The following is a 12,613-nucleotide window of genomic DNA, read 5'->3' as shown; positions in this document are numbered from 1 at the left end:
CTTCTTCTTCTTCTTCTTCTTCTTCTTCTTCTTCTTCTTCTTCTTCTTCTTCTTCTTCTTCTTCTTCTTCTTCTTCTTCTTCTCTGTCTCTCCCCCCCCCACCTTCAGACATCTGGGCTGTTGCTCAGTTGTTCTTCCTCTATATACCTGTCTCTCTTGGCATTGCTTTCCCTCGCCTCCCTCGCTTCCCCACGTTAACTTCCTAATGGAGCTTGGGCTGGAGAGATGGCGGCAGAAAAGAGCTGAATGTAAAAGGGGTTCAACAAAAACCCACTTCCAGCTACGACCACCACCCCGCTATTCCACTTTCCTCCTTCTCCCTCGGTAAATTTTCTATTCCATCTCTCTCTCTCTCCATATATGCATCCATATATTTGGAAAGGCTCCGAGGTAGAGTTGTTTAAAGGCTTTCAGATAGGTGTGAGTTTATGGCATTTAAGGAAAGTTTTTCTTTGCCTGCTGACTTAGAACAAAGGAGCTCTCCCCGAGCAATTGAGCCGGACAAAGGAAGTGGGCCCGGACTCAGAAGGAGTCCTATGTGAAATTGACTAGCTCTTATAAAAAGCTGCTAAATACGAGCAACTCTTTCTCTTGAAGTGTCCGGAGATTTCCCTCAAGCCTTCCTCTCTAGGGTGGTTGGATTTCTTTTAAAAATAAAAATAAAAATAAATCTGAGTTCTTCCCCTTCCCAGCACCAGTGTTGGAATTATAAACAAAATTATTAAAGTGACTCTCCACTTAAAGAACAGCAGGGGAAAGAGCCTTTGAAATACGATTGTTATTAATAACGTTATTAAAAGCACATATGGGAGAAAGCTCTCTTTCCGCCCACTTCTCTCTCTCTCTCTCTCTCTCTCTCTCTCTCTCACTCTCTCACTCTCTCACTCTCTCTCACACACACACTAATTTTCTCTCCTTCGTCCTGCCCTCTAGCAATTAACTTCACTATACTGGACCGGGTGAAGGGAGAGAGAGAATCTTATTCCGAAAGTTAAAGCATAAGGGTTTGGGGGATCGAGCTTGCCTTAGGACAAGACAGGGCGAGGATCGCGCGGAGAATAATGGAGGCTTTGAAACGCACGTTAGCGAGCGGTAGCATACACGCAACTCGCACGCAGGCCGGTTTAAAAGGTTACTCTTTGCGGGCTGCGTTCACTCCGCTTGTCTGACGCTAGATCTCACGCTCTTTCTCGGTTCCCCACCCCCAACCCCGTAGCAATTACTGGAGAGACAGCGGATCGTTCCTCTTAAAGAGTGGGTTCGTCCTCCTCAGTGGCGTTTTTTTGGGAGGGGGGGAGGAAATATGTTTGCGGTGTGTGTTTGGGGAGGGGGGGGTAGATAAAGCGTGTGAAACTATTGCCTTGAAGCTGGGTTGTCCTATTAACTCAGCCAACATGGCGTCTCCCAGAAGTGTACTGCAAGAGAGAGAGAGAGAGAGAGAGAGAGAGAGTCCTGCTAGGCAAAAGGAATCGCGTTGTGATGAGGAGAGAGATCTTTCCCTTCATCCTCGTAATAAGTCAGGAGGAGGCTGGTATTTAAACGCATACACAAAGCTTCAGGCAGCGGGGCACCTCTCTGCAAAAACTCCCAAGCCAGCAATCGAGTCAAGGCAAGTCCAGTGGTTAGCTGTGGATTTAAAGAAGCAAGGATGTGTGCGTTGGAGGGGGGAGATATTATAAACCCTCCACAGCTACACTGTCCAGTTCTCCATCACAGGATTCCGAATGCCTAAACTTGTGGTGCTCTCCCCCCCTTCCTCCCTCCCCCCCCTCTCTCTAGCAGATCTCGAAATAGATTGGGCTTCAAGGTGCTTTTCAGATAGTGTGGCTCACACGTGCATCTATCCCTTGATGTCATGCTCCTAATCCGTGGGTAGAGGAATTCAGTGTGAATAGAAGCCACCCCCTGGACTCGCCGTCCACAACCTCTTGAAATCCATTCTTGGCCACAGGATCACTCACTTCAAATGTACTTTGCTTAGTACATTTATACACTTAGGTGGGGAAGTCTGTGGACAGGGCTTGAGCGGGTATCTAGGAGATATTTGGAGGGAAATGCCCCGCCTTCTCGCCTCTCTTCAATCTAGCATAGGGGTTGGGGGTTGGTTCCCTCACCCGATTCTAGGATAAGGTTTATTTTCCTATCGTCTTCCGTTTGGGGAAGGGACTTAAAAGAGATTTGCTGAGGTGGTCTGGCGTTAGGTATCCGCAGAGGGGCGGACAGACGTGACTGAAGACATCCGTATTGCAAAGGCGAGGGGGTGGGCGGAGAGGGGCTCTCTTTCAGCTTAGGGTACACGTCCAAATCTAAATTACCTGGGAACTCAGCTTGCTTTAAAAACATCCCTTTCTTAAGCTCCACGACCATTGGGGAAAGGAAGGGAGGGGAAAGAATCCCTCTGCAGAGCGTTATTTAATTTTTTTAAAAAGAAGAAGTGATGAAGCGTTTTTGTGCTTGTGTGTGTTGTCAATCCCTTAACAAAAGGTGCTCTTTCAAGGAATGGCGTTGGGAGCTTGATCTGCAGCGAGGAAGCCAAAAATCAATGAATTATTATTAATATTTTAGGGAAAAGGGGGAGAGAGCGTGTCTTGTCTACATAGAAGAGAGACGGTTCTTGACGAAGATGGAAGCCTTCATAGAGTCTATTGAAAAGGGAAGCTAGGAGTTTACAAGAGGGGAAAAGTGCTTCTGATCATCCCCTCCCTCCGTCCGCATTTTCTCCTCTATCTGTTAAGCTTCCCGCAGCGCGGCTGTCTACTTAATGGCAAATTTTTACCTCGTTGCGGTCATTTTAAAAAACGCTTAGTCCTAGTTGTTTGTTTGTCTCAGGAACTTCTAGGTGCCCCCTCTCTCCCCCATCCCGTCGCCACAGTTTAGGAATGAATGTTTTGGTATTTATTTGGAAAGAAGGTTGCGATCCTTCCTGCTTGTCCCTTAGAGTAAACACCACGAAACAGAACAGTTGCTGAATTTGCGTAAACATGCGTTAAGAGTGTTGTTTGATATTAAAAAATAATAATTAACAGACTGAGAAAATACGAGCGTGGTATTTAGTAAAAGGTGTGGATTTAGAAAAGGCTGCAGAAATTATCTGGGTTGGTGGTTTTTTTCAGGGTAGGTTTTTGTTTTTTGTTTGTTTTTGCTTTGCTTTGCTTTTTTAGCACACCAAAGAAAGCAAAAGGGGGATATTTCTCTCACCCACCCCCCCACCCACTTTGCCCCCATCCTTCCCCAACGGAGTGTGTGAAACCTCATCCTGGGGGAAGGGGCCCTTTAACTCGAATGTTGGGATGGGGCGAAGCGAGGCCTCTTGAATAAACAGCCCCGCATCAAGAGTGTAAATAACTCTCTGCTTAAGAAGGTGACAGGCTTGGGAGAGAGAGAGAGGGAGACCCCTGCGTGAGTCTCTTGGAAGGGGATTGGGAGCGAGGGGGGGGGGGTGGAGAGAAAGAAAGAAAACGGAGAAGTCGGTTCCTTTTGCACGGAACGGTTATACAGCCCATGAAACGCGGCGCAAGCCCATCGCTTAGCCCTTAGATCTTCCGCTCTTCCCTAATACAAACCAGATCTCCGCTATTGTTTATCATCCGGGCTCGTGCCCGACAAGTTATAAATCGTATTGCCCTTTTGATAACGCAGTTGTAATCAGTTAGCATCGCAGCCGGGCCCAATTGTAAAACTGCCTAATTTAATATGTCAGATGTGCCATTAAAACTTTATATATTTATATACATATGTGCATTCCCTCCTCTTCCATCTCCCTTGCCCATCTCTTCCCTAGGAGTGAAATGTCAACAGTGTTATTGTTGTTGTTGCAGTTGCTATTATTATTATTATTATTATTATTATTATTATTATTATTTGTTTGAAATAATGTCTTGGGTTGAGGATGCAGAGCTTTGCTAAAACATCTCTATACTATTACTATTACTATTACTATCCATGAGGGATAAGCCCTCCCACTAATGCTTCGGTCTTCGGCACATATGCTTGGGAGTGTCTCCCACGGCTTTGAGCTTCGTGAGATTTACTTCGGAATAAGCGTTTTTAGAATGCGGGAAGAGGACATATACTTTTGCCCAAGGAAAGGGACTCTTGTCAGCCCGGGTTTCTTTGAGGAGGGGGAATCACGTTTATTGCAAAGGTGCATTGTGATTAACTGAGCAAACGCCGGGGGAGGGGAGATATTATTTTATCCGGAAAATTCTCTTGCGTTTGCTTGGAAAGTAGAGTTGTGGAAGAAGGCGGTTGGGTTTCAATGGATCTTCTTGGTTGGAGGCGATTCTCATCCCCCAAATCCATTCTCTCTCCCCACCTTCTGAACCCCCCCCCCCATTAATATAGCGTGGCGGCGGCAAGGGAAATGAAAAGGGTGAATCATAAGGCCTGCTGACTTTTTCGAATGTGTAAAAACACACAGCTTTTTAAATCCCTGGCTTTTCTCTCTCTCCCCCCACCACCTCCTAAAACGTGATGGTGTTTGGGAGATTCGTCTCCGAGGAAGCCTGGAGCCCGGACAACAATCGCGGTCCAAGTTAGCCCCAATTTGGATCAAACTTACAGAGGGTTGATTTTGGTTGACAGAGCGTGTGTGGAGGCTGAACTCCCATAATATGCACTTCTGTTCCTTTATTAGGCTTGGACAACGAACTAATGAGCTTTCCCTCAGAAGATTGTCACTCCTATTTATTTTATTTTCTCCACCCCTCTTCCGAAGAAAACTTGGAGACCGAGGGAATAGACATTTTTAAAGGTGTGGGAGCTGGAGATAGCTGCTGATGCACACACACACCAACATCAGGGGGTGGCATTATTCTTATTAGTAGTAGTATTACTAGGCAGCGGGCAAGATCCATGGAAAGTTCAGCACTCGGAAAGTCCCATTGATTTGGCTTATGCAGCGCTTCCAGGCATGTTGACATAGGTATAAGGCCCCTGGAGTTGACCGTGAATCTTACCACTTGCGCTTAGGGTGGCAGCGATCCTATATACACTGGGTTTGGTATATTACACATAGCCTTGTTGTCCGGCTCGTCCTTAACACCCCTTGAAATCTCTCTGCTTTTTCTTTGTCTGGATGGTCTTAAAAGCCACCGAGAACAAGTGTCCCGAAGGAATGGCAAAGGTCAGAACATCTCTCGTTTTGGTCCCTGTTGTTGGGTTTCACTAGGATTCCTTAGGTCGATTTCAAGGTAGCTGGCGAAGAAAAACTTCCCCAGCGGATTGGGAAGTTTGGGCAGTTTCTGAGCCCGATGGACGCCTCGAGGCCCCAAGTTAAAAAAACAAACAAAAAAACTGATAGGAAGATGAGAAACGCGAGGACAGAATGAGAGGAGTGCTGGCTGGTTGAAGGGGGACGGGGGGACGGGACGCTGATCCCATCTCTCTGTGAGAAATAGGTGCCCACGGGACTCTATTAACCTACCTGGAAGGCGATTAAAAAGAAAAAGAAAAACTAACCTGAGGCAAAGCGGAAATGAAATAAAAATTATATGAAGAGATATAATCGAATTGTTTACAGAACAGAGGCAGTAATACATGTTACCCTCCCCCTCCCTGCGGCTCTTTATTTTCTTTGGATCTCGATTTTTTTTAATCCTTCCTTTACAAATTTCTGAATATTGTCTTTTGAACTGAGCCTTTACCTTATTAAGGTGAGCGCGCGCGGGGTGCTTGTGTGTACAGAGGGAAAGAGAGACAGGGGGGTCGATTGCTGCAATCCTCTTTGAAACACGCTTCGTTTAACTATTTTACACAAGTTTGCTTAGATCCCTGGGGGATTCTTCACTTAGAGAAGGCTGATACTAGAGTTAAAAGCTTGCGAAGTGAGGGAGGGGAGAGAAAAAGCAGAGGTTGTGGTAGATCATATCTAGGGGGGGCTTATCACACGTGCGTGGCAATAATAATAATAATAATAATAATAATAATAATAATAATAATAATAATAATATAGAAAGCGCCATCTGAAATTGAAACAGTGGCACTCAGCTAAGGAGAAATAGGTCAGGGCGTCCAAATTGAAATGAGCAAAGGTATAAATAATATCCTGTAGTCATTTAAGTTACACCCTAACTTTTCCTCTCTTTAGGTCTGATTCTCGGTCTTCGTTTCCCCGCTCCTTTTCTCCTCCAGCAAATTGATGTTAACGTGTGTCTTAGACTTTGCCTGTAATCAGACGCCCCCCTGCCCTCCCTCCTCTATTCTCTCTTCCTCTCTCTCTCTCTCTGAAGCATTTAATAAATGTCTATTAACGCGCTCCAAACCTAAGGTGAATTTACTGTCTCCCGGTTTCCAAACGGTACTAATGATAGATTTATCAACAGGGACTCGCCTCCAAGCGCTGTAAGGGAGACCCGCTCAGCGAATAAGTATGACGAAACACCCAACACCAATATCATTATTTCTACATGGGGGAAAGAACTGGAGGGCGGCGGCGGCGGAGATGTGTCAGGGTATCATCTGAATTAATTAATCGGAATTAAAATCGGGTTGGGGGCAATCCTTTCTTTTTTGGTACCAGGCCTTGGATGCAATCTTCTTTCTCGTTTTGGAACCGTTGTTTCGGAGGTGAAATTAAGACACGATCCTGGTTTGGATGGTTTTCTCTTTCTTCCGGGTGCCTCATTGTTGTCCGCCCCCCCCTCGCCCCCTCCCCACCCTTGCTTCCCAGGTTGCGGATTAAGTAACAGCCCTCTTCACGTTTCAGAGCTGCGGAGAACTCAATCTTAAATATCCATGTTGTGTTTTCAGAATATATTTCTTTTCTCCCCACCCCCCCCACCCCATCCACCCCAAAAAGCCCTCGAATAAAATCCATTCAAGACTGGAGGGATCTCGCCTTGATACGCTTCCGTTTTCTAACTTCTTCCATTCCTGGAAACATTTAAGCAAAAGGGTCCGTAAAGATGGAAATGGGGGAAAGAAAAACAAATCACTGGGAAAGGAGTTTGAGCCAGCCCAGAGAAAGCCAAATTTGAGACGAAAGGCCGTTGCAGTCTACGGAGCTAAGGCCATGCGGCGGCGATCCTCTGTGCACTTTTACCTGGAAGAAAGTCTCTCTGAAATAATGAGGAGAATCACGAGTAAACGTGCGTGAACCAGACTTTGGAAGGGCCGTAGCGCAGCGGTAGAGCGTCTGCCTTGCACACAGGAATTCCCAGGTTCATATCCCCGGCATCTCCAGATACGGCTAGGAGAGCCATTTGTCAGAATCCCTGGAGAGCCGCTGCCAGTCAGTGTAGGCAGCTTTATATGTGCCTCTGTTCGACTAGGCTGGAGGCATATTTACTGAGAAGTAAGCACCTTGTCAGCTCAATGACTTTTGTTTCTGAGGAGGGCACCTTCAAAGCACAATAAACCCCACCACAGTTGGAATCGATGCATATTTCCTCGGAAGTGAGGCCCACTGGGTTTAATGGGTCTTACTCCAAAGGAAGTTTGCATAAGTTCGCAGCCTCAAGTCAAAGCCACCTTCAGATGGATTGCGCCCGGTGTGTAGTTATCCTATACATATGGGCGTAGTGTGGATAAAATGAAACGGAACCCAGCTCTCTGGATCCATTGTTACTTTAGGCTGCGATCCTATATACTCTTTCTTGGGAATGTGTCCCATAGCACTTTGTGACCTGCTTCTGTGTAAACACGCTGTTAACTACACATCTCTCCCCTCAACGGCATTATCTACAGTTTCCGCTCTTATTATGGGGAATATTTCATAGGACCCTCTAGGATCTGTGCTGTTGGGTTTCTTAAGCGACAGGTATTCCTAGCTCTTCACAACCGCTGTAAGTCTATGATCCTCGTTTTCCTCCAGGAATGATCCCTTCCCAATATTTCATTTCTCTCCACTATCCCTATTTGAGTGTACAATTCTCTCATTCCAGTGCTGGGTATTTATTTATTTATTTATTTTTTTAAAAAGAGGTAGCTGTGAACGCATTTTGCACTGTAAATTTCTTATAAAAAGTAAAACCTTGTAAAATCACACCAAGCTCCTTTGCAGTTTATTTTTTATTTTTATTTTTATTATTATTCTCCTCTAGAAATTCATTGAGATGTCTCCTGTACTGTGCTTGTCAAGTGATCTTTGTTCCTCTTCAAATAAAGGGCTTTTAAATGGACTTCTGGCTCCCTTTTTTGTTGTTGTTGGGGTTTTTTTGTCTTCTCTCTTTCTAAACGTTAGAAAATTGTGCCATCTACCAGCTAATCCAAGTACTGTCGCTCTCGGAGACCTCCAAAGACCTCCAAACCCTCACCCTCAATGCAGCCGTGTCAAGGGGGTGGGCCAAGAAGGGGGCCTGGTGAGGAGGGGGGGGGAAGGCTGCTCAGGATGCAAAGTTTGTTCTGCTTTCATAGATATATTCCTTTTCTTTTTATTGTGGGAGTAGGGGAGACAGAAACGGGGAGTGCAAAGACATATAGCCAAGAAGGGAAGAAAATGCATTTGATTCCGTTTCTGGAACGAGCCAAGGTTGGTGTTCACGGCTACCCCATCTAACCCAGCCCCTTTTAACCAGTTTAGCCGGATTTTTAAGACGGACGTGGAGGATGTAGAGAGAGAGATCGAGAAACACATGCAGCTGTTTTTATGTCCGTTGCACACCTCGTTTTGTGCTTGCACCCACATTGAAATATATTTCTGCGGATCCAGAGAAAGGGTAGCCTATTCTTCATAGATATTTGTTAGTAACACCGGCTCCCCCAACCAACCCACCCACCCCCACAAATTATTTAACTTCGAAATAAAGCTGGCGAAATGATCGTGTGCAGGAAGATGCAAGTAGCCGGCAACCCTTGCGATCTAACGGTTGTGTTCCAGGACATTGGCTCAGGAGCTGGAGTTTTATGGAAATAGCCACCAAGTCCCCATAAACCGGGGACCTCCTTACAAAAGGGGGGAGGGAGGTGTCTCCCCAGAACCGGACTAGGATTGCATTTTCGTTCGCTTGCTAGTTCGGTGGGGTGGTTCCCCTCCCTCCAGGGACAAAAGGAGAACCGAACCCCACACACATACCCCTTTCCTCTTTCCGAAATAAATTTGGATTTTTGTTGTTGTTGTTGTTGCTGCTGCTGCTGTTTCACCTGACTGGGTGGAAGGTGAAAACCTGAGCATCCTTTCACCCTTCCAAGATGAGGCGGGTGGCGAGCTGGCCTCCTGCGTTACACACATTAAATTAGAATCTACTTCAAGGAAGGCTGTGCTGCGGGATGCAGTCTCCGAAGGAAATGATCTGTAAAAGCTCAGAGTGAATAAACTGTAACGCAGGCCTAGAAACACCTCCACGTTTGATAAATGTTATTTTATTTTATTGCAGAGGGTGAGGGGAGGGGAGGGAGAGAAACACTAAGGGAACTATCCAAACGCATTGATTTCAACCGGGAGTTCAGTGCGCTTACGTTCTCCGGATCGGAATAAATCGAATGTCCCTTGACCCCGGTCCGTTGTCCTCTTACTTAAGAAGTAAGCCGCCCTTATTCAACTTTTACAGAGTAAACAAGTATTGGATCGTAACAAGGAAGTGTCTACAAGGTATCCTCTTAAAATAAAATAAAAAAACCCAACCTTTTAACGGATCAGCAGATACCAGTTCGTATTGCTTCGCAATAATTTCCCCCACACACTTTTGGGTAAAGATTAGGGCTTTTAACATTTATAATCGAGGTGTGTGTGTTTTATGGGGGAGGGAGGATCAGGAACAGATAAATATTTTCTAGGATGCTTCGCACTCTTCCGAATATTGTTCTGTAGAGAACTCCAGCCTCGACGAGAAGATGTTGGCCTTGGAATCCTAGCATAAATTTCGTCGCAACAGGACAACCGAAAGAGAGCAAGGAGTGAGAACCTAACCACTTCTCAGAGGTTAGTCTTGTTGAGCTTAATGAGGCTTACTCTCAGGTAAGTGGGTTTAGGATTGGAGTCTTAGTTGTGCTGTGCAGAAAATCCTGGCTTTGTATATACGATGTCCTTTACCATAACCACTGGTGAACTTTGAGTGGACCTTCTCGGATTCTGCAAACTGGCTCTATAAAATCGCCTCTCTCTGTGCCCCCCCCGCCCCCTTCACCACTGCCCGCCCCCCGTTCTTTCTTTACCGATTTCCTTTCCCAGTAACATCAGATGACCATCCACTACCTACCTCCAGACACTTGATAGAGCGAAAACTTTTCGAAATCCTACATGGCTGAGAGGGAGTTTTAATCTTTCCACATCTAGGTCTGAATTTCTAACAGAAGATGGGAAATGTCCCTCTTCAGCTATAAAACAATTAATTTGTATTTCTGATGGCCTATTGATTAATACCTAATACCCCCGCCCCTCCCTTCTAGGGCTGAAAGCATTGGCTTTACTCTTTATCGTCAGAAATGGTGCAGCCGGAGGGGGGGGGGGACTTTTAATGCCATTTTACACATTTCTGAATAATGGGCAAGTAGCATACACTGCCCCTCATATAGATCTGTGAATCCTTCCGAGAAATTCCAGAACGAGTCTGGAAAGGCTCTCTAATAGTTGCTACTAAATAAAATTTTAAAACCTTCAGTGGGTAAGTTCTCTGTTAGGACTTTTCCCACAGACGTGTGAACGTGTGTGTCCCTCCATAGGTAATGGATCTTAAAAGTTTTCTTTTCGGAAGAATGGAGTCATTGTATTTTATTGTATTAATTCCACTTAACTAACAGCTAAGAGCCTACCAGCTCTTCCCAAATTCATTGCAGCTGTCAGAAACTACACATTTTTATCTGAACCTGATTCCGCCCCCCCCCCCCCACTTCCCCTTTTTGGTTGCCAGGAGATCACACACGCACGCGCGCGCTTTCGAGGGAAAACTCTCCCTTCTTCCTTCCCTGTCTTCAAGCCAGCGAGAAACCGAAAGAGCTTGAGACCATCCTGCGAGGGTCCATTCGGAAACTGGCAACGTTGGATGCGAAACGGACGTGAAATTGACTAGGTTAGCTCTTCCCCACAGTCTCCTGCGCCTCGGACATATCAGAGGCAAAGCTCCACAGCAGGAGGCTGGAAGGCTATCGCCCTTACACTGTTATTGATTCTTGAAATTACTTTTTTTTTTATTACTACTTTTGCTCTTTCTCTCATTACGATCTGCGACTGGTAAATACTGTCCCGCCCCTCAATACATACACGCATTTCTCCACCCGCTTCTGTTGTTTCCCACGTCGCCACCCACGCTTGTTAAACCCTCATTCATTTTATTATTTGGTATTGCCACTCTTCCTAGTCGTGTGGTTAGGGCCCGGACGCGCGCGCGCACTCTCTCTCTCTCTCTCTTTCTCAATCTCTCTTTCTGACGTCTTAGTTACAAACAAGAACAGTTCCACATTTACAAGCACCCGCCAGTCCCCATGGAAGTGATATCCTTGACATCTCAGTTGATTGTGAAGACACAATTCCTGCCCTTTGGTTAGATTTGCCTAACCGGGATGATTTGTTTCGAGGTTTCAGAGGCGTTGTGAAAACCGTGCTTAATCCTTCTGTCCCTATATTCGACACACACCCTTACCCAAAAATCCATATTCGAGATGATGACGATGGTGATGAAGATCACACCCCAACATTCTCCACGTCAGTTCTCTCTTATGAAAAGGGTCCACGTCTCCCTGCTGTTTTTCATCTAACTACAAGGGCGATACTCTTCAGATAAAGGTTCGCAACAATGTGTGCATGTGTTTGACAGAGAAAGGAGGGGGAAACCAGGAGGAGAAAGAGATTTCAGATACTCCGGTCTGGACTCGGGACCCAGAGAAAAGAAAGTAGACATTGTTCATTTCAAAGGCTTGCTTCTTTCTCTTCAACACCCCCCACCCCAGTGAAAAAAAAAGGGGTGGGTGGGATTGTGGGTGGAGTGGCGCGGGGAAGGAAGAGGATCGTTCACAGAACATGGAGACAGCCAGGGGCTCTTTAATCCTCCTCAGACTCTCGTTTACCCCAGGCCTTCTTTAGAAAACAGGGCAGCCACTAAAATACCTCATATTTTCATCTCTCTCTCTCTCCACTGCAGCACTTGTCTCGCCTATCTTGCCTAGAAGTAAGATGTCCCCATCGCCTCTGGGTCAGGCAGTGATCTCTCTCTCTCCAACGTAACAAACAGCCGGGTTAATTTTATCTCATTAGCATTTCCATAGCAGACTTCACACACAGGATTCTCTCTCTCTCTCTCTCTCTCACACACACACACACACAGAGAGAGAGAGAGAGAGAGAGGAGAGAGAGAGAGAGAGAGAGAGAGAGACGGCCAACAACCGTCTCCTTTCGCAGGTCTGGATTCTCTAGTAACCCCCCAACAGGACCTTTGTTCCTCATTCTCCATCTCCGTTTATGCCTTTGCCTCATTCCAACTCTTCCTCTTTACCTCCTTCCTAACCCTCCCATTCTCTCTCTCTCTGCATTTCAAATTCTACCAGTTATCTCTTCTTCTGTCTCCAGTCATTTCTCTCTCTCTCTCTCTCTCTCTCTCTCTCTCTCTCTCTCTCTCTTTTTAAAAAAAACATTGATTAATCTTTTCATGCTTTCCATTCACTGATGGTTTAAAACACACACACACACTCAGAAGCAGAAATGAGGGGGGAGGGGATTTGGTCAACACCAAAATGGCAAAGT

This window comes from Lacerta agilis, chromosome 13 (genome assembly GCF_009819535.1).
Source record: "Lacerta agilis isolate rLacAgi1 chromosome 13, rLacAgi1.pri, whole genome shotgun sequence".
Taxonomy (NCBI): domain Eukaryota; kingdom Metazoa; phylum Chordata; class Lepidosauria; order Squamata; family Lacertidae; genus Lacerta; species Lacerta agilis.
This window is presented reverse-complemented; position numbering follows the sequence as displayed.